General features: G+C 35.2%; 1 pseudogene; it reads right to left on the minus strand.

Annotated features, from left to right (window-relative positions):
* Nucleotides 1-23,087, minus strand: part of LOC149527981 (putative beta-1,3-galactosyltransferase 2) — a 38,382-nt pseudogene extending 15,295 nt beyond the window's left edge.
* Between the last annotated feature and the right edge of the window lie 1,152 nt (nucleotides 23,088-24,239).

Raw genomic sequence — 24,239 nt, forward strand, 5'->3', positions numbered from 1 at the left:
GAGAAAAGGCGTGATGACCATAGATATCGAGACCATAGGAGAAATAGCAAGAGTCAGAAGGATGGTTTTTTTTATAGATTTTGCATGAGTTGTGTCATGAGTAGAAGAAATTCCATTAGAAGCTCCAAAAGTTATGAAGAAAAATATGTGGCCTCTTGTTGTTAATATTATTTCCTCTCACCTGTTAAGGGAAGGAATATTATGTAGGCACTAGCTAAATAGCTGAATATTTGCATGGGCCTATTAGCCAGTGCCTTCCTTCCCTCAGTCTACCTTCGTTAGTTTGTAACATTTTAATTACTATGCAATAAAGTGAAATGTACTAATGAGGGAATATTGTACTTATGTTTCTAATGTCAACAAAATCAGCCAAACTAATACCAAAGAACATATGGACTTCAATTAATTTTAATTTTTTTAAAACAAAATTAAATTATAGAAAGTTGTTAATTGAATAATATATTATTTTAGACAAGTAAAAAAAATTTTTTTTTTTGAAATAAAAAGCGACCAAAACAAAGGGGTCGGCCCTTACAACCAAAAAGCTGACAACCAGCACATTGCCAGACAAAAAAAAGCAGAGGGTAGCCACTACTATAAAGAACAACAACTAGTAACCAAAAAACACCACAGGATTAAATACAACAAATAGAGTATCATCTATACTAATTCTAAAACTATAGTACTAAACATACTATGATTGTTCAAAACATAAACTATTGGCATAAACAAACCAACCCAACCCAAAAATAACACGCAATCATTTACAACTACCATAGTATCATCTATATTAGTTCTAAAGACTATAGTACTAAACATATTATGAAAGTTTGGAACATAAAACTATTGGCATAAACAAGCCAACCCAAGTCTAAGAATAAGTTATAAACCAGCAAACAAGGTAACTGCAAAAACAAATAAACAACTAGGGCTAAAAACCCCTAGAGACCATTACATTATTTCTCATTCTTATCTTTCCCTTTCCCAGCAAGAAGCACCCTAGCCCAATCCTCAACAAGAAACTTATATAAGAGTTTGTTGTCCTTTGTGTCCAGCCCTGCCTCATCTTTCTCCTGTGCCAATAATTGGAGGGTAGTAGCAGCAACATGGATAACTTTCAAGGCAATTTTAGAGAAGGAGTAAAACCCATCCTCTAAAGATTTGACCCTTTTCTCCATCTATGCATTCTTCTCATTTTTTTCCTCCTCTTTCTCCTTGTTTCCTTTTCTACATTCTTATGTGCCTTCTTAGTCTTTGTCAATGGCTAGTTTTCATCTTGCAAAACTTGAGGGTTAGTAAAATTATTGGTTTTTTCCTTTGTCGAAGAGGAGATGGTGATAGGGGAGTTATCCACTTTATTGTTGTCCTAATAGAAGGTAATAGGCTACAAGTTAAAACTAGCCAACACATGAGTAGTCTCAATGGTATTGACATTACCAGCAGACACCTATTTGTTATCAACAAAGTTTTCACTTTTTTCTTTCTCCTTATTCCCCTTTTCTCTCTTGGAGTTAGAATGTTTCTCCTCCTCTAGCTCTCTTTCATTATTCTTAGAATTCTCTTCTTCCACCTCCTCGACCCTAAATCTATTTGCCTTCTTTTTATACCTTGCTTGTGTTTTGGCTAACCTTCTTGACCTTCTCCTACCATTTCCTCCCTCGTCTTTTGAATCCTCAATGTCCACCTCGACTAGCTTTACAATTTTTATTTTTTTACTACCCTTCTATTCAATTACCAGTTTTGGGTTTTTCTTTTTCTTATTATCCCTACTAGGGGAAGAGTGCAGCATGTGGATTCTGGTTCCAGTGCTAGTACTTAGAGGGGAATTCTTGTGGTGGCATTGATTATCAAGAACAACAACCCTAGGGAGACAAAGGGCAAGATGAAACTGGTAAAGTCTAAAAATTAGACCCTGGTGAATGATAGTGAAATTATTACCCTTACTTCTCTTCTCCCTAACATTGCTTATCATGTTTTCAAAGGAATGTAACAGAAAGAATGAAATAGGAATCAAGTCTCCATTTCTAAAATGGTTTAGGAGAGGGAAATGATAATAATAATAAACTCCAAACCTCCCTTCGAACATGAGGTACTTCATGATCACCAGACAGACATCATCCCAAGGAGCCAATAGCTTATCCCTCTAGATGCCTCCCCTATAGTGAATAGGTTCTTCATCCTCAACAAAAAAGCTATTCATGTTGGCCTTGTCTGCTATTTTTGTAACCTTCTTCCATTTTTTCCTTTTCAAAGACAAACAAGTGGCCATTTGAAATGTCCCCTTTTCTTATTTGATATGGTATTTCACACCTCTACTCAGATTTTCAAAATCAAACAACTGATATCACAAAGATCCACCAATTTCTCAATGAAACCCCAAATCGGGTATGCTGAAAATAGTGCTAAAAGCTTCACAACTTCACAAATTATTAATAAATCTGAAAATGGAAATTTTTACAGAACTTTCAGCAGCATAAAAACCTAAAAATTGACATTTCTAGATCCATATAGCCTTTACACAACAGCTCAAAAATGTAGGACAAAAACTATGCTCATCGGGCTCCCGAAATTAACACAAAAATGCCCGGAAACACCACAAAAACACCAATAAACTATCTCAGAAGTTTAATCATGTCCCAATACATATATTCAGCTATATTTCAACAGCTTAAAGTTTGAAATACATCAAAAACCAAAACTGATATGAAATGCTCAACTGAAAACACCAAACTCATGCAAAAAACACACCCAAAAACCCACAAATCTACACTGTTCAGCACAAAGGAAAACTCTGTATGAGCATGCACATGGAATGGCTTCAAACTCCCATCCTTAGCCTTCTTGGAAACCTGCAAACTCCCATTCTTGGGTCTCCCTGGAAACCTGCAAACTCCCGTTCTTGGGTCTCCTTCTCCACAGGTTTGGCAGCCTCTGAAGAATAACAAAGAATGAGCGAAAACCAAGTTCTGGAATGAGCCTAAAATGCCTCCAAAACCCCTTAAAAGAGGGTATAACTGTAACTCATGTCCAAGAGAGGTTAATGTAACATATTTTAATAATAATTTTCATTTATTAATCCAACGGTTTCCAAAGATTAACCCCCTTTTTCCGAAACTTCACTTTCTTGGGCCTGCCTGCCTTAGCAAAGATTATTATTTTTTTATTATTTGAAAAGGGGACATGACAAGTCCTCCCCTCCCAAAAATTGCTTGTCCTCAAGAAATGGCTGAACAATAAACCAATCAATCCACCTGGATCCCAAATGTAGTCATGAACTATACTACTACCAATTAACACAGGCTCTTGCAATATCCTTTGCAATATGACCAAGAGGAATCCATAATCAAATTGACAATTATAGCTCAACCAAACTCCAAAATCACCACTACCATAGTCAAAAACCCATGAGACACAAACTCTTAGAACATCAGAACCCAAGTAAAGTGGACAAATCAAACTACCAACACAGTAAATACCATCAACGCATCCCACTGGCCTATACGGAATGTATAATCCAACTCTGCAACAATGGTGAATGTTCTCGAATGAAACTATACCAAGTATGGAGAATCCACACACTGTACAACTCTTGCAGTTAACACAACTTTGCAAATCATCGGCCACTATCTCATAACCATAACTCCCATGCACTGCTGATGGTGAAAAGACATTACAAGATAAAGAGTAAGAAATGGAATCCAAACCAAATTTTCCTGCCATCAACTCCTCAAAACAAGGATCAAATGCTAACTGATGTTCATACCCTGCAATATAATGTTGATTAAAAAAACCAACCTCAGTCAACAGCTCACCATGAACAAGTGATACAACCCACTGTGACTGATCACTAGCTAAGTCAGGAGATGTCATAGCCAAAGGAGTAGAATCAATAACAACACCCACTGAAGCATCACTCCCAAACTCCTACTCTAAGTCACATATTATCAAGTTGTCAACTGCAGAACCTATCACCATGTCATGCCCATCATAACTCTCATCTTGAGGCATCAAATTACCCCATAACTAATGATAAGCACTAGGAACCAAAGTACATCTCTGTATCATTATCTCATCAACATGGTCATCAAAGGTAGATTGATGAGCGTACCTCATAGTGTAATGCCGATAGAATGTGCCAATCTCAGTCAGTGGCTCAGACTGTAATCCAGATGAAACTAACTGCAATTGATCATTAACCATGTTGGAACTGACTACTACCTCCGAAGATATCACCAATGGAGTAGTATTACTAGCAAGAACCATGCCAACTATTGACTCACCAACATCACACATGATCTTTGATCCATCTCTAGTCTCTGTGCCATCAATACTAGAGGCCACCACCATGTCAGGCATACAACAATCTGCTACAACACCCAACTCAACTGAACCTGACTCTAGTGGGAATGAACCTTATATGCCAATGTTAGTATCAAGAATGGATGCATCCCCATCTCCACTATTTCTGACAATCTCGGCCATGGACATCCTCGGATCACCAAACACCATAGCTTGTGACTGTATAGAATCAGGTAAAGACTGTAGTCACTCTAACTCCATGGTCACCTTAGCCAAATGAAACTGTGACTCCTTGAAAGCCAACTGTGTACTCTCAAGAATCTCAGAAGTCACCTCAAGCTGCTCAGTAAGCTCACTCACCTCATCTTCCTTGGCCAACAATGCATCATATGTTGTACTGCCCCACTCCATAAGATAATATCTGTCGGCTACCAACTGCATATAATTTTGTCTCAAAATCCGAATAGCCTCCCATAAAGAGTGGATCTCTATCAAGGAAAGATAACTTCCTCCCTGCTCATCACTAGTAGGAGAACCCCATCCATAAACTGCTAACAACTGATGAGCAGCATCGAAATGTTGGCAAGTGATAGCAATGTCTTGGTCACTAACTCTCAACTGATTAGACACATGATGGCACTGGCTTGACTGTCTCCTACAAACCTCCTCTGATGCACTGTCTGAAGGAGTGTCCTCAAAGTTACTAGTCTCTAGAGTATTACCATCCATATCCTGTGAATCAAATCTAAATCTCATATCAACATACGGAGTATCAAAAACATTAGCATTGCTGTCCAACTCCTCTATACCCAAGGAAACTAAGTCTTCAAAACTGCCCACTGCATCCTCCTGGATGTCATCAATGCCAATATGATCTTGGGACTCATCTATACACACTGCCAAATATGAAATATCATCAACACATTCCAGCAAGTATGGTTGACTAGATATATGAACAAAGCCCAGCATCGGTGTATAAAAACTAATACCAACATCAGATAAGCTCCTGGCACAAGAAAAGACAACACCATGCAATCTGCTAATCAAATCCATGGTAGCACCCAAACAATCACTGCTACCAAAAAGTGTTAATGATTTACAGTCAACTGAACCCCAAATGCCAATATAAGAATCTCGAGTCCATATCTGTAAACTAGAATTAGCTGGTAACTCAAGCAAAATCCTGACTTGAGTAATATGACCAATACCAACTAACTCCACATACCTGTCATGATGAGATAATGTAGTGACAATACGGTCTTCACACACCTTCAGCTGGCGGGATAAATCATGTGAAGTACTACTAGCCTCAACCTCATGTGACGAAGCATCTAACTGTGCCTGGTACTCTCTTTCAAAAAAGTCATGAATGCTCAATGTCTGCTCATCTACACCAGGTATCTCACCATTATGCACAAAAACATCCTCATAATCATCATCCTTGAGGTCAAATCTATCTATCACTCTTTGACTAAAATCATCAAATGTAGTTACCTGATCATGACCTTGAGTAGTCATTCCATGATACCACCAATCATAGGCTGCATCTTCCAAGTGTAGACTTGCAATTTGAACAACATCACTCTCCTTCATGGGGTTAAGTGTGAAGAAGGTTTGTAATTTTTGTAGCCATGCTCTAGCTGAAATTTTATTTGTTCCATCAAAAGTAGGTGCTATAAACTTGCTTATTTTATTTTTGAGCTCTCTTCCACTTATGTCATGCTCCCTTCTGTACTCTTTCTTGGGCATCAAAGTGTTCATCATATCCACATATTATCTAAAAGGAACTAAACTACGAAAGTCATCATCTAAGCCATTATAAGTAGCTCTTAATGTAATTAAGTTACATGTAACCTCTTCCATAGGATTAATGGCTGGATTTGGTACTGGTGGCTCATCTGCAGGCAAGAAAATAGTTTTGGTGGATTTAGATGGTGTGGATTTCAGATTTCTTGGCTCCTCTGAAGTGCTCCCTTTCTCATTAATAGATGCAACTCCTTGTAGTTTTTCTGTCAATATTCGCAAAGCCTCTCTAGTTTCTGCCAAACTATCCACTATTTGCTTCTGAGTATTTTGGATGTCTTGGAAGAATTTCTTTGCCATCTCATTTGGATCAACCATACTTTTCCCTTCCTTGGATTTTGTACTTTTACTTTCAACTAGAGGTTTGATCAAAATTTCTTTATTCTTTTCTCGCTGCAAATATCTTTTTTTCTCTTTCACTTAATTGCATGCAACCATAAATTTTGACATGCAGCTGATTAGAAGAAACATGCAACCACCAAATTCATCAAGAACTAACATGCATATGATTAGAAGTAGAATGAAACCATAAATTTTGACATGCAAGATTTGGGTAGTTATCAAAACTAACATGCAAGATCTGGGTAGTTGTCAAAACTGACATGCAAGATCTGGGTAGTTGTCAAAACTAACATGCAAACTTCTGCAACTTCTACAAACCCTCAGGCTGGCAAGATCATGGCTCTGATACCACTGAAATGTCTCCTTTTCTAATTTGATATGGTATTTCACACCTCTAATCAGATTTTCAAAATCAAACAACTGATATCACAAAGATCCACCAATTTCTCAATGAAACCCCAAATCGGGTATGCTGAAAATAGTGCTAAAAGCTTCACAACTTCACAAATTATTAATAAATCTGAAAATATAAAATTTTAAAGAAATTTCAGCAGCATAACAGCCTATAAATTGAAATTTATAGATCCCTATAGCCTTTACACAACATCTCAAAAATGTAGGACAAAAACTATGCTCATCGGGCTCCCGAAATTAACACAAAAATGCCCGGAAACACCACAAAAACACTAATAAAATATCTCAAAAGTTTAATCACGTCCCAATACATATATTCAGCTCTATTTCAACAGCTTAAATTCTGAAATACATCAGCAACCAAAACTGATATGAAATGCTCAACTGAAAACACCAAACTCATGCAAAAAACACACCCAAAAACCCACAAATCTACACTGTTCAGCACAAAGGCAAACTCTGTATGAGCATTCACATGGAATGGCTTCAAAATCCCATCCTTAGCCTTCCTAGAAACCTGCAAACTCCCATTCTTGGGTCTCCCTAGAAACTTGCAAACTCCCGTTCTTGGGTCTCCTTCTCCACAGGTTTGGCAACCTCTAAAGAATAACAAAGAATGAGCGAAAATCAAGTTCTGGAATGAGCCCAAAATGCCTCCAAAACCCCTTAAAAGAGGGCATAACTGTAACTCACATCCAAGAGAGGTTAATGAAACATATTTTAATAATAATTTTCATTTATTAATCCAATGATTTCCAAAGATTAACCCCCTTTTTCCGAAACTTCACTTTCTTGGGCCTGCCTTCCTTAGCAAAGATTATTATTTTTTTATTATTTGAAAAGGGGACATTTGTCTGCTATTTTTGTAACCTTCTTCAATTTTTTCCTTTTCAAAGACAAACAAGTGGCCATTGCAATAACCTCTTCATTTACTTGGAATGTGATACCATTTATGGTAACTCTATAGTCAGTCTACCCATTCACAAATTGAAGAGCACAATTTTCATCATAACTAGCCATTACATGCATATAAGGAAGAAATCCCCCTTCTTTTAACTGAAACTAGGTTGGCATCCTATCCTTAAAATTTTCTATCTTTGTTGACTCTAATCAATTCAAATCTCCACCCATTTCTTCTCTGATGATTCCTGACCCCCCAACCTCAATGATTTTCATTTGAGCCTTCTTACCCTCAAGCTTGCTAACAACGGGAATATTTCTAATCAATAACAACACTACAATGTTGACAATAACATCTCTAGGGCCTTAACATCCTACAAGCATGATTTCAAGGAACTTTTAAATCCCATACCTTTTTATTATGGGATTCGTGTGTACTTTACATCATAACTCTAACATCCCTAAAATCTTTGATGGTATCTGTAATGATATTTTTTGTACTTTCAAAAAGAAAATGTTTAAAATTTTGCATTATGTTACCATAATTGTGAAGTAACTCTTGCATCAAATTGTGTCAATTTATTATCCAACCTATAGGACAATGTCTCATCATCTTTCCTTTATACTTCTTGTTAAATTTAGGAAGCTTCACCTTCCTAGATATGATATTGCCAAATTTGGCATTGATCTTTATTTGTTTAGCCATGCTCAATTTTTGCTGCCCCACCTTTCCTTGCAAATCAAGGCTTTAATTTCCTCCGTTAGGATATCCATGCTTCTCCAACATGTCATTTATTTTAACTTAGACCCCATGGTAGTAGTAGCATCTGCCACCATATTACCTTCACTATATATGTGTTGTAATTGGATTTTTTCCATCCCATTTAGGATATGTCTAATATCTGTGATAATGTTTTGGATATTCCAGCCTAGCTGAGAGACTCCCTTCACCATAACAATTATTAATTTAGAATCACCTTCTATATTTATTTCCTTTATTTGCATATCATTAATCAATTGTAGGCCCCAAAGTAGAGCCATTTCTTTAGCCATGTTATTATTCCTCCACCAATTTTTCCAAAATAGACTAGCAGCGCTTCACCATTTCCATTCTTCAGTACTCCACCAGTGCCCCAACTCCCTCTCTTGTAGCACCATCAAAGTTTAATTTAAGCTGTGTTATTGTTGGTGGTTTTCATTTTGTCTGTTGTCTCTTTATTGCCTTAGAGTTATCAAAATGATTAAAGTTCCAGTGGACATCCCATCTTTCCGCTATTTGGTATTCTTTCCTTCCTAGTTTTTCCTTTGATGCCTTACATTTGGTAATCATTATATTTTCTTTAGTAGTTTCTCCATAATTCCCATAACTACCTCCATAGGCCTTTCCTCTTCCCAAAAGATTCTATTGTTTCTTTCCTTCCATATGTTTAATGTCTACCGAGTGCCTACTTTTGCCAAGCTACATGAACATAATGTATACAATGCAACTTTGGGTTTACTGTTGATCGAGTTCCTTGAGCTTAACCGATTAAATCAATTTAGTGTCTACCAAGTATTTACCAGGTATTAAGTAGTGGTGTGTTGAATGAGCTCCAGTTGGGTTTTTACCAAGTTAAGTAGAGGTTTGTGCCAAGTGATCCGGATTTTCCATTATTGAGCTTTTGATGATCAACATGCAGAAATGTGATGGCTCCGAGGGGACAAGACTTTCTGAATGACTAATGGTCACTAAGCTTTATAAAAATTGGCATTTCCAGTATGGGCCAAAATTTAGTACCGAACATTAATTAGTGCCTTTATAAATCTTAGGCTCTCATGTGCGAGATTATGGTAAAATCGTGCTAAATCTTTTCTTACTACTCAGAATCATGTTTGTTGATGTCACTTGAGTACAATCTCACTTCATTTTGGATGTGTGGTTCTTTGTACGTGACAAGATCAAATTCAACACATATGACAATAGAACAATTTTCTCCTTTAATTCTAGAGGTGTCTGTTTTGTACTTTGCCCTTCACAGTTGCAATTGGGTTCTAATTTAATGGCATATTCTTTATTACTCACATGAGAGCAAGTACTTCACTTCCTTTGAGCATATGATGGGGGATTTATTTATATGTGAAGAATGGACCTCTTTTCATATCTTCATCTTCTCGGTTGTTTGTGTTTGTCATCTCAATTGCTTCTAGAATGTCGCTTCCACATGATACATGCATGAAATGTGATTCCTGTTACCAATTTCATCAAAGTATTCTCCCCAAAAAAATTAGAATCAAGCTTCAACCAACATCGGATGAAGATGCACTCTCTCATCCTTTAGACGATGCAGTCCTAGATACTATGTTCACTATGCATTCCTACAACATTAATCGAGTGATTCAAACCATTATTAGGGAGGACTTCTTTTCTATATCCTCAAGAAATTCGTTATTTCCTTCAAATTTGGTCTCCTAATGCCACAGATCTCCTATAGTCAACATCAAAATTGGAAATTATCGCTATCAATGTGGTCCAACTGGTATACTAGGCAAAAAATTAGTTGAAATGGGAAATGTAGAGTTATGATCTATGGTCCAGAGATGCCTTGGTGGGAGGAATATTTCCAAGAACCATACTTATGAAGAATTATGAAGCTATGATGACATTCAAAGTGCTACAAAAGTCCTTTGAAAAGCACAACCCTCGGTTCCTAATTAAGACCTTGCATGTCACGACATGAGCTCTAGGTTTTCAATTGACCAAGGAGGTGAAGAAAGCAGGATTTGCATTGCTTGATATTTTGGGTATTTCAAATTTTGATGCACAAGAAAAATCAGCCCACATGAAGATACCTTTTATTGATCTTAGAATGGTTTGGACAATTGAGTGTCAATGCACTTAAGAAATTTTCTTAGTTGATGATGAGTTACAATATGTGCCAAGCTAGAAATTCATCAAATGTTGAGTTATTCAAATGCCGAGTAAACTATAGCTGCTGAGAAAGACAGAATTTCTATAGGTGCCAAGCAAGATAGAATTCCTATGTGTGTGGAGCATAGTAATCAGTAAGTGTCAAGTAACACAGAATTAGCATAAGAGTTTATGCCCTCATAAACTAAGATGTAAACTATTTTTGAGCCAACATATGATGATCATGAAGGATTAAAAGATAAGATCGAATCTATTTCATTCCCTATGCAATCAACATGCAACCAATCAGAAAATATGTTTTACCGTCACGCCATTGTGTACACAATTTTCTCTGAAAGGCCCAACCCTTCCCATTAGATCACTCTTAACCAATAAATACAATTAATATAGCACATAATTAATTTAAATTAACGCATTCATACCATTCTGTATTAACAATCAATTGCCTTTTCTTCTCGTTATTTCAGCTTGCATTGGAAATAAAATTTGGAACTTTTGTTTTCGGATGGGAGGAGGGAATGTAAATGGTTTTTATTTCGAACAGATTGTGAACTGCAGAGGCTTTTCAATCCGACTTTTTTCTTTTTGGTGGAATGAAATGGAATGTGAAGGGTTTCTCATATTCTATTTAACCTATGATAGATACACTTTTTAACTTAACTCTGTTATGGATACAATTTTTGTATCTCATGCAACGGAAAAATCTACAGAAAATGGCTGTAAGGAATTTGAACAAATCTCCTTCACTTGCAGATGATCTTGAATAGGAATTTGAATATGATCCCATCAAAGAAGAGGTTTTTTCTGGAATGTGCAGCTTTTGTGGGTCTTATAGCAGGACTGCTATTAAGCCTCACAGCTAGCTTCTGAAGAAACCTATTATTTGGGGATTAGATTCATGGAAGTGGTTTTTTTTGGTTTTGGATATTTTCTGCTGGAGACTGGTTTTCGGCTGGATAATTTGTGTGGGAGTATTCTTCTTAATTGAGAGGAATTTCATTTTGATTAAAAAGAGGGTTCTCTACTTTGTCTATGGAGTGAGAAGTAGTGCCTCTGGTTTGGCTTAGTTTTGTTGGCACTCTTTTGTTCCACAATCTCATTATGAATTGTATTTTCATAATTGTTATTCTCAATGGAGATGCATTTTCATAATTGTTTTTGTTTTTAGTTTTATTCATTTGCAAGCATTCATTTATTTTCGAAATCTCTTTGCAAAATCCTAATGTTTTGGTGTGTTTATGTTACTGAAATTAACTATTTGAATAAGCTGTAATTTATGGATTGCATGCCGCATTTGACAAATTGCATGCTCTATCAGCTTTATGTTAACCAAAGAGTAGTATGCTCAAGTATTTGTTAGTCAATTTCTCTGTTCTGATAACATGTGAAATTAATAAAAGTGACAGAAAAATAAAAGGTCTTTTCAGAATGTCTTTTTTCTTTTTAATATAGGTAAAAAATAAAAATTGGCAACTGAAAATAAAAATTTCTTTGAAAATAGCTTCCATTTGCAATACCTACAAGTAAGACAGAGATTTTGGCTTCTCTAAATACTACTTCAGGTCCTCTCAATAGGTCCATTCTTGTCCTTTTGATGAGCATTATATCATCCTGTCTGATATTTATCATTTGTTTGTTGAATCTCTCTTTAATGAAAACAACATTTGAGGACATATTTTCCTTTCCTTAATCATTTTCCCGTCTTTAATGATCATCTTATGTTAGATCATAGATTATGATCTAAAATGTTGATACAAAAACATCTACATTATCGAATTCAAAATAAACTTCAAATATATTATGAATTGTAGAAATCTATATTTTGATTCTCATTTGAACCAATCTCACACTTCAGTGATCACTATTCTTGATTCTTCTATGACAGAGTCGTAGTTCATCATCAGATTGGAGAAAAATGAGTATTTTTGAGAATCATTTATCTTGATTCCTTGAAACATTTCACTTGAGAAGAAATTCAACAATTTGATAACTTTAAGATTCTATCTTCCAAAAGGAAGACGGATTATTTGTTGCAGAGGTACCTACCACAGTATAGTACATTATGTATTGGCATTCTTTCTCTTGTTTGTGGAGGCACAATGGACCATATGTTGGGATATGGAGTTCAACGGTCACTGATTATTCATTCTTCTTCGATTCTTTATATTCATAAAGTTCTTTATAATGGCTGTGTGCAGCCCATGTAATTGTATCGATTGTTCATTAATACTAATTCTCTGCTAGAGTGTAGACATAAGCAAGATTTATCAAACCATGATATATATTGTGTTGTTTTGCATATTCGTCTTCTTTATTTACCATTTTGTTTCATTTCTCTGCTTATTTAATATTTACACCATATTTATCATTTTCACTTTCTCTAAGATGTTAGAGTAAAGGATGTAACAGGATTGAAACTGTCATGCAGCTTTAGTATAATTTACAAATCACATGCTCTCTTAGCTTTAAGTACACCAAAGAGTACTATGACTTAAGACTCTTTCTACTTTGTTAGAATCATTCAATCATTTTCTTCACTCTGATTTCATCAAAAAATTTGCAGCTATACTTACAAATATTTGTGATCTAACTGCTAGAAAAGGAGAAACTAGTTAAAATTCAAAAAAAATTCTTCTAAAATAGTTTTACTCTGCAATACTTGGAAAGAACTTGTTTGTGCTTCTTTCTTATAGAACTTGTTTGTGCTTCTTTCTTATACCGTGTAAATTTTTCCATTGTACCTGTAAATATATAGATCTAACTATTCACAGATATAGCTGTAAAGTTTCACATCGGATAGAGAGCTACCCAGAATAACAAGTTGTTGGATTTCATAGAGAAGCTCCTAATTTATCTCCTTTACTGTGCTGCATTTTATTCAAGACACTATTGGCAAAGGTTTTGGCTTTAAATTTTCATGTGAAAACATATTCTAACAAAATTTAGAACTCCATATTCCATCAATATATCACTAAAACTATATCTTCGACCCCAATGCTAGAGTTCCATCAATCCCCTGCCATGCCAGATAAAAAGTCAATGAAAAATGAAGGATACAAAGAAATTCCAATAGATCCTTCTGATACTACAAATAATGTTAGTACAGGCCACAATGAGGAAGTGGGCTCCAATTTGATACATATTGAACAACCACAGAAGTTTAATAGACAGATCTCTGAATTTCCACAAATATGATACTTATGTTTGTAATGTCAACAAAATCAACCAAACTAATACAAGAGAACATATGGACTTCAATTAATTTTAAATTTTTCTAAAAAAAAATTAAATTATAGAAAGTTGTTAATTTAATAATATATTATTTTAGACAAGTAAGAAATTTTTTTTTTTTTTTCAAATAAAAAGTGACGAAAACAAGGGGGTCGGCCCTTACAACCAAAAAGCTGACAACCAGCACACTATCAGCAAAAACAAGTAGAGGGCAGCCACTGCTACAGAGAACAACAACTAGTAACCAAAAAACACCACATGATTAAACACAACTAATAGAGTATCATCTATACTAATTCTAAAACTATAGTACTAAACATACTATGATTGTTCAAAACATAAACTATTGGCATAAACAAACCAACCCAACCCAAAAACAACACATGATCATTTACAACTACCAAGGTATCACCTATACTAATTCTAAAGACTATAGTACTAAACATATTATGAAAGTTTGGAACATAAAACTATTGGCATAAACAAGCCAACCCAAGTCTAAGAATAAGTTGTAAACCAACAAACAAGGTAATTGCAAAAAAAAATAAACAACTAGGGCAATCCTCATCTTTTCCTTTCATAACTAGAAGCACCCTAGCCCAATCCTCAGCAAAAAACTTATATAGGAGTTTGTTGTCCTCCATGTCCAGCTCCACCTCGTCCTTATCCTGTGCCAATAATTGAAGGGTAGTAGCAACAACATGAGTAACCTTCAAAGAAAATTTAGAGAAGGAATAAAACCCATCCTCTAAAGATTTGACCCTTTTCTCTATCTGTGCATTCTTCTCATTTTGTTCCTCCTCTTTCTCCTTGTTTCCTTTTTCTACATTCTTATGTGCCTCCTTAGTCTTTGTCAATGGCTGTTCTCATCTTTCAAAACCTGGCGGTTAGTAAAAATATTGGTTTTTTCCTTTGTCGGAGAGGAGATGGTGATAGGGGAGTTATCCACTTTATTATTGTCCTCATAGAAGATAATAGGCTACAAGGTAAAACTAGCCAACACATGAGTAGTCTCAGTGGTATTAACATTACTAGAAGACACTTGTGTGTTATCAATAGAGTTTTAACTTTTTTCTTTCTCCTTATTCCCCTTTTCTCTCTTGGAGTCAAAATGTTTCTCCTCCTCTAGCTCTCTTTCATTGTTCTCAGAGTTCTCTTCTGCCTCCTCGACCCTAAATCTATTTGCCTTTTGTTTATACCTTGCTTTTTTGGCTAACCTTCCCAACCATCTCCTACCATTTCCTCCCTCCTCTTTTGAATACCCAATTGTTGGATACAATGGTTAATTGTGTATTGTCCTTGATGTTGCACAAATGTTATATCAGTCATCAAACAGAGTCTACTGAGCTCCCAAGGTCAACAAAAGAAAATTAATGTCTACTAAGCTTCCAAGGTCAACAAAGGAAAATTAATGTCTACTGAGCTTCCAAGGTCAAAAAAGGAAAATTAATGTCTACAGAGCTTCCAAGGTCAAAAAAGGAAAATTAATGTCTACCGAGCTTCCAAGGTTAACAAAGGAAAGTTAATGTCTACTGAGCTCCCAAGGTTAAAAAAGGAAAGTTAATGTCTACCAAGCTCCCAAGGTTAACAAAGGATAATTAATGTCTACCGAGCTCCCAAGGTTCACAAAGGAAAGTTAATGTCTACTGAGCTCACTCGGTCTCCAATGGATTCTTGTAGGGTTTGCAGTGTTTACCGAGCTTCACTTGGTTATCACTACAAAATCATTCTGGAGCAGTGGTTACCAAACTGGGTTGACTAGCAAAGGATTTTACTATTTTGATATTAAGTTTAATTGTTTCATGCGGCTGACTGATGTAATGATTTTTTTTTATTGTAACCTATATTTAACCCGATTTGATAATCTAAAAGGTATATATATAGATGTTCAAATTGTGAATTGGAGTGAGAGTGAACATATGGATGAGGATGCAATAAGTGAATATTAAGCGAATTCTGATGAAAGATTAGGTATCCTAGAGGAGCTGCAAAGTTGTATTCGATCAGTAAGGATTTAGTAAAGTAGAAAAGAGATTTGTAATTAGCAAAAGATAAGTTGCATATCATTTAGGTCACCTCATTGTTGCTTTCTAATCATTGTAACAATGAATCTAGAATCTCTTAAAAGAGTTGGTTTAATAGCCATTTTGTAAATCCTCTAACAAGGTCACACCTAACAGTGTGTTTTGTAACCTTTAACAGGGCTAGCCCCTAACAGGGCTCACTTCAGAAGAGTGAAAATTGGTGACTAGTTACTTGGTGGTTTTTCTCATATTGAGTTTCCACGTTAAATCTGGTGTCTCCTGTGTTCATTTATCTTAATCTTTGCAAGCATATTAATGACTATGAATGCTAGATAATCAGTAATTAGTTAATCTACCGAGTTACAGTATTCCTACACTATTTACCAATTATCAGCAGTAAAGACATCTAAGGGATTTATTTTTGTAATTGTATTTTGTGGTAACTAATTCACCCCCCGCCCCTCTCAGTTACTTCATCTATGTTTCAACAATTGGTATCAGAGCTTCTGGTGCTTGCAGGACAAGATTTCAAGGATCTAAGTGAAAGATCAGGATGTCTTATAAGAGAGAAATTTCAAGACTTAACAGGGAAAACTTCTCAGTATGGCAAGGGTTGATGAGACTTCATCTAGCTTCTATTGGAGATACAGGACTAAAATACCTTGATAAAAAATATGCAGAACTAGCTAGTACACTATCTGTCAATGATATTCTTGAAAAGAAGACCCACAATATTATGATGATAGATATAGCATTTTCTCTAAGTTATAGAAAAAGCTAAAAGAAATCTATGGAGGAGATGATAATGTAAGAAGAGCGAAAGTATAAAGTTTGAGAGGACAATTTGATCAGATGAGGATGAGAGAGGATGAAAACATTGCAAAATATGTTGAAAGAGTCAAAGCATGTGTCAGTGCAATCAAAGCATCTAGAGGAGATATTAAGGAAGAGACAGTTATAAGTGAAGTTCTTAGAACTCTACTTCCCATCTATGCAATCAGAGTTTTTGCAATTCAAGAAAGAAGATGTGAAGCAAATCATAAGATAAATCTAGAGGCCATAGTTGGAAGATTAACTGCATTTTAACTAGAAAACTTTGACAACTATGTTCTAGATTCCAAAAACATTGAGTCAGCTTTTGAAGCCAAGCTTTCACTCAAGAAGAAAAGTAAAAAGAAAAAGGAATGTCAGTCAGAAAGTGAAGATGAATCAGACCAAAGTTCAGACAGTGATCTTGAGGTGATTGAAGCTCTAATAGCAAGGAAATATTCTAGAGGTAGAAGAAAATATAAAGGTAAAGTTCCTCTAATGTATTTTTCATTTGAATAAGTTGGTCATATTGCTGCTAGGTGGCCAAACAAGGAGAACAAAGATGACGAGAAAGGTTACAATTACAATGGCAAGAAAGACTTCAAATCATTCAAGGATAAAGGTAAAAGAAATGTTTTATGGCTAAAGATTCTAATGATGAAGAAGAAGATGAAATTGTCTACATTGCTATGAAAGATGAGTCTGATAATGATGAAGAAATGACACTAATTTCTCATATAAACAAAAATGATACATGGATCATAGATAGTGGTTGTTCTCATCACATGACTGGTGATAAAACTAAGTTTGAATACTTTGAAGGCTATGATGGTTGCAGTGTAAGATTTGGTAACAATGAACCTAGCTATATAAAAGGAAGAGGAAGAATCTCTATAACCAAAGAACTTATATGTGATAATGCCTATTGGATAGAAGGACTAAAGAATAATTTGTTGAGTGTGGCACAACTACTCAATAATGGATTCAAAGTAGAATTCATGCATGGAAAAGCAAGATTGTTGGATGGAAAAGGAAAACTGATTGGATTAGGCACTCAAACAAAAGGTAACTTATTTTATCTTGAACTTGGTGAATTTTCATGTTTTATTTCTCAATTTGAAGAAAGTTGGTTATGGTATAAAAGGTTGTGTCATGTAAATTTTGATAACTTGGTAAAGATAAGAAAATTCAAGAAAGTGAGAGGCATTCCTAACATAAAGAAACCTGAGGTCGGTTTATGCAAGAATTGTTAGATTGGTAAAATGGAAAAGACTGGTTTTAAAAGTAAAAACTATCAGTTTGAAGATATATTAGAAATTGTACATACTGATTTATGTGGACCCATTGGAATTGAAAGCTATACTGGAGAAAAGTTCTTCATTCTTTTTGTTGATGATTACTCAAGAATGACGATTGTCATGTATCTAAGGAACAAATTAGAAGCATTGGAGAAATTCAAATGGTATTTGGCCAGAGTAGAAAAGGAAATAGGAAAAAGATTGAAATGCTTGAGGTCAGACAGAGAAGGAGAATTCATTTCACATGAGTTCAATAAATTTTTCATTGAAAGAGGAATCAAAAGATAGGTATCAGCCCCTGAAACTCCTAAACAAAGTGGAATAGCTGAAAGGAGGAATAGATCTATCATGGATTGTGCAAGAACCTTAATGATTGAAAAGAATATTGCTATCAAATACTGGAAGGAAGCTATCAACACTACAGTTCATACTTTGAACCGAGTACAGTTTAAAAAAGACTCATTCAAAACTCCCTATGAGCTATGGTATGGCTATAAACCTAATGTAAGTTATCTAAAAGTATTTTGAAGTAAATGTTACCTTTTGAAAGAATTTAGAAAAGGAAAATTTGATGTAAAATGTGATGAAGGAATATTGTTGGGATACTCTTGCAAAATTAAAGCATATAGATGTTTGAACTTGTCTACTTACAAAGTCATAGAAAGTGCACATGTGAAAGTTGATGAGTTTGCAGAAAGGACTAAAGAAGAAATTGAAAAGGAACCAGAAGATTATAGAAGGTTTGTAGTCACTAAACCTAATACAGTACCAGTCAATCAGGAATCTTCTACTCTCAAGTCATCAACAACCAAGTTATAGGTAGTTCAAACCAAGCTACAACAACCTGAGTTACATTCAGATACTACCGAGCAAGTTTCTACCGAGTCTGAAGGAGCCAAGCCAATATCTACCAAGCCAAAACAGCCAGAACCTAAAATTGAAGTACAAGACCATAACAATAAAATTCTCTCAAAAGGCAAAGAACCTGTATTTGCAAAATATGTCAGGAGACATCATTCAATAGATTAGATCATTGGAGACAAATTTGAAGGAACCATGACAAGAAACAAGTTGAAAGGTACATGTTTACTTGTTGATTTTGAACCTAGAAATATTAATGATGCATTTGGAAATGACAGTTGGATTGAGGCTATGAATGAAGAGATAGAACAGATAGAGAAAAACAAGACATGGACTCTTGTACCTAGGCCTAAAGATAAAAATGTGATTGGAACTAAGTGAGTATTCATAAACAAGTTGGATGAAGATGGTAAGGTATCAAGAAACAGAGCAAAACTAGTATGCAAAGGTTATGCTCAAGAAGAAGAAATAGACTATGGAGAAACTTTTGCTCCTATTGCAAGATTGGAAGGAGTCAGAACCTTACTAGCATATGCTGCACACAAAGGATGCAAAGTTTATCAGATGGATGTCAAGTCAGCATTCCTCAATGGCATACTAGATGAAGAGGTTTACATTGAACACCCTGAAGGCTTTGTTGATCCAGATAAGAAGAATATGGTCTGCAAATTACACAAGGCATTGTATGGTCTGAAACAAGCCCCTAGAGCATGGTATGAAAGATTGCATAGCTATCTTATTCAGATTGGTTTTCAAAGAACTAATGATAACAGTAGCTTGTATATAAAGGAAGGACTAGATAATAAGATTTTTTTGGCAGATATATTTGTAGATGATACTATTTTCACAGGGAATGATGATCTATGCAAAGAATTTTCAGAGAAAATGAACAAGGAATTTGAAATGTCTATGTTTGGTGAAATCAAAGTCTTTGTTGGTCTTCAGATTCAGCAAAATAAAAATGGTATCTACATCACTCAATCAAAATACATCAAGGAGATATTGAAAAAGTTTGGTATGGAAGATTGTAAACCAATTGGGACTACTATGTGTACTAGATTAAAACTTACCAAGGAAGATGAATCAAAAGAAGTAGATCAAACATTGTATAGATATATGATTGGAAATTTGTAGTATGTAGTTCATACTAGGCCAGATATTGCCCTTGCAGTTGGTATTGTGGCAAGATTTTCAGCAAAACCAAGAGAAAATCACATAATGGCAATCAAAAAAATAATGAGATATTATAAAGGAACTAAAGATTATGGTTTATGGTACAAATTTGGAGGTAATTTGGATTTGAAAGTGTTTACTGATGCTGATTGGACAGGAAACCTTGATGATAGAAAAAGTACAAGTGGAGGAGCGTTCTTTCTTGAAAAGAGGTTGGTTTCTTGGACAAGTGAAAAGTAAAATTGTACATCCCAATCTACAGCAGAGGCAAAGTATGTTGTTGCAGCACTAAACTGTTCTAATATTGTTTGGTTTAAACAGTTGTTGGGAGGCATGAAGTTAGAAATCAAAGAACCATTTGTTATGTTTTGTGATAATACAAGTGCAATCAACATATCTAAAAATCCAATGATGCATTTCAAAACCAAGCACATTGCAATAAAATATCATTTTGTCAGAGAATTGGTGAAAGACAAGGAGATCAGATTGGAATATGCTCATACAAAAGAACAAATTGCTGACATATTCACAAAGCCATTAACTAAGGATTCATTCTTGTATCTAAGAGGTATGTTAGGGGTCACTCCCCTATCTAAAGTTCACTAAAACAAAGTTTTAGTGATGCATCAATGCATATCAAGTAAAAGTTCTATCAGCTGATGTAGTATAATTAGGACATATTGCATATGAATTAGTACTCAAGGTACATTAAAATTCATTTGAGTTGTGTTGTCTTTGGCATATGTTGTCAAAGAGGGAGAGTTTTACTATCATATCTTTCTAAAATTTGTTTGACAGGAAGAGTTTTCTATGGAATTCCTTCACACAGAGAGATTACTAAAAGAGGGAGAGTTTGCCATCTAATAAAAAAAAGTTGTCTTGACAGAAAAGACTTGTTAGACTTGTTTTCAAATTTCATTCTGCTATGATATGTTGTGTTGCCATCAATTACAAATAGGGAGATTTTTGGATGCAATTGTTAATTGTGTATTGTCCTTGATGTTGCACAAATGTTATATTAGTTATCAGATAGAGTCTACCAAGCTCCCAAGGTCAACAAAAGAAAATTAATGTCTATTGAGCTTCCAAGGTCAACAAAGGAAAATTAATGTCTACTGAGCTTCCAAGGCCAACAAAGAAAAATTAATGTCTACCAAGCTTCCAAGGTCAACAAAGGAAAATTAATGTCTACTAAGCTTCCAAAGTCAACAAAGGAAAATTAATGTCTACTGAGCTTCCAAGGTCAACAAAGGAAAATTAATGTTAACCAAGCTCTCAAGGTTAACAAAGGAAAGTTAATGTCTACCGAGCTCCCAAGGTTAACAAAGGAAAGTTAATGTCTACCGAGCTCCCAAGGTTAACAAAGGAAAGTTAATGTCTACCGAGCTCCCAAGGTTCACAAAGGAAAGTTAATGTCTACCGAGCTCCCAAGGTTCACAAAGGAAAGTTAATGTCTACCGAGCTCACTTGGTCTCCAAAAGATTCTTGCAGGGTTTGCAACGTTTACCAAGCTTCACTTGGTTATCATTACAAAACCATTCTTGAGTAGAGGTTACCGAGTTGGGTCGACCAGCAAAGGATTTTATTATTTTGATATTAAGTTTAATTGTTTCATGCGGCCGACTGATGTAATGATTTTTTTTTATTGTAACCTATATTTAAGCCGACTTGATAATCTAAAAGGTATATATATAGATGTTCAAATTGTGAATTGGAGTGAGAGTGAACATATGTAAGAGGATGAAATAAGTGAATATTGAGAAAATTCTAATGAAGGATTACATATCCTGGAGGAGCAGCAAAATTGTATTCGATCAGTAAGGATTCAGTAAAGCGAAAAAGAGATCTATAATCAGAAAAAGATAAGTTGCATGTCATTTAGGTCACCTCATTGTTTCTTTCTAATCATTGTAACAGTGAATCTAGAATCTCTTAATAGAGTTGGTTTAATAGCCATTTTGTAAATCCTCTAACAAGCTGACAGTTCAGTTGAATTTTTCTCAAGACCTCTAACCAGGCCACTCCTAACAAGGTGATTAAATCCTCTAACAAGGTCAAACCTAACAATGTGTTTTGTAACCTTTAACAGGGTTGACTCCTAATAGGGCTCACTTCAGAAGAGTGAAAATTGGTGACTAGTTACTTGGTGGTTTTTCCCATATTGGGTTTCCACATTAAATCTGGTGCCTCCTGTGTTCATTTATCTTAAATTTTGCAAGCATATTAATGATTATTAATGCTAGATAATTAGTAATTAGTTAATCTATCAAGTTACAATATTCCTACACTATTTACCAAGTATTAGCAGTAAAGACATCTAAGGGATTTATTTTTTTAATTGTAGTTTTTTGTAACTAATTCACCCTGCCACCTCTCAGTTACTTCATCTATATTTCAACACTAATGTCCACCTCCACTAGGGGAAGGGTGTGGCATCTAGATTCTAGTTCTAGTGCTGGTACTTGGAGGGGAATTCTTGTGGTGACATTGATTATCAACAACAACAACCCTAGGGGGACAAAGGGCAAGATGAAACTAGTAAAGTCTAAAAATCAGACCCTGGTGAATGATAGTAAAATTATTACCCTTACTTCTCTTCTCCCTAACATCAATTATCATGTCCTCAAGGGAATGTAATAGAAATAAAGAAATAGAAATAAAGTCTCCATTTGTAAAATGGTTCAAGCGAGGGAAATGATAATAATAATAGACTCCAAACCTGCCTTTGAGCGTGAGGTACTTCATGATCACCAAATAGACATCATACCAAGGAGCCAATAGCTTATCCCTCCAAAAGCCTCCCCTATAGAGAATAGGTTCTTCATCCTCAGCAAAAATGCTATTCATGTTGGCCTTGTCTACCATTTTCGCAACCATTTTCCATTTTTTCCCTTTTAGAGACAAACCAATGGCCATTGCAATAACCTCTTCATCTACTTGGAATGTGATACCATTTATGGTAACTCTATTGTCAGTCCACCCATTCACAAACTGAAGAGCACAATTTTCATCATAACCTGCCATTACCTGCATATAAGGAAGAAATGCCGCTTCTTTTAACTAGAGCCAGGTTGGAATCCTATCCTTAAAATTTTCTATCTTTGTTGACTCTAATCAATTCAAATCTCCACCTATTTCTTCTCAGCTGATTCTTGACCCCCCAACCTCAATAATTTGCATTTGAGACTTCCTACCCTCAAGCTTGCTGATAACGGGGATATTTCTAATCAATAACAGCACTACAATGTTGAAAATAACACCTCTAGGGCCTTTAAACATCCTACAAGCATGGTTTCAAGGCACTTCAAAATCCCATACCTTTTCATTATGGGATTTGTCCATACTTTGCATCATAAGTCTAACATCCCTAAAATCTCTGACAATATCTGTAATAATATATTTCGTACTTTCAAAAAGAAAATGTTTAAAATTTTGCATTATGTTACCATAATTGTGAAGTAACTCTTGCTTCAAAATGTGTTTTTTTATTATCCAACCTATAGGAAAATGTCTCATCATCTTTCCTTTATACTTCTTGTTAAATTTAGCAAGCTTCACCTTCCTAGATATGATATTGCCAAATTTAGCACTAATCTTTACTTGTTTAGCCATACTCAATTTTTTCTCCCCCACCTTTCCTTGCAAATTAGGGCCTTAATTTCCTCCTTTAGGATATCCATGCTTCTCCAGCACATCATTTCTTTTATCTTAGACCCCATGGTAGTAGTAGCATCCGCCACCATATTACCTTTCCTATATATGTGTTGTAACTGGACTTTTCCATCCCATTTAAGATATGTCTAATATCCGTGATAATGTTTTCGATATTCTAGCCTAGCTAAGAGACTCCATTCACCATATCAATTATTAATTTAGAATCACCTTCTATTGTTATTTCCTTTATTTGCATATCATTAGTCAATTGTAGCCCCCAAAGTAGAGCCATCGCTTCATCCATGCTATTACTTCCTCCACCGATTTTCCCAGAATAAACTAGCAGCACTCCACCTGCAACCCCAACTCCCTCTCTTGCATCACCATCAAAGTTTAATTTAAGCTGTGTTATTGTTGGTGGTTTCCATCTTGTCTGTTGTCTCTTGATTTCCTTAGAGTTATCAAAATGATTAAATTTCTAGTGGATACCCCATCTTTCCTCTATTTGGTATTCTTTCTTTC

The sequence above is a fragment of the Cupressus sempervirens genome, chromosome 11 (assembly GCF_028749045.1).
Source record: "Cupressus sempervirens isolate cs-2001-9-10 chromosome 11, ASM2874904v1, whole genome shotgun sequence".
NCBI lineage: Eukaryota > Viridiplantae > Streptophyta > Pinopsida > Cupressales > Cupressaceae > Cupressus > Cupressus sempervirens.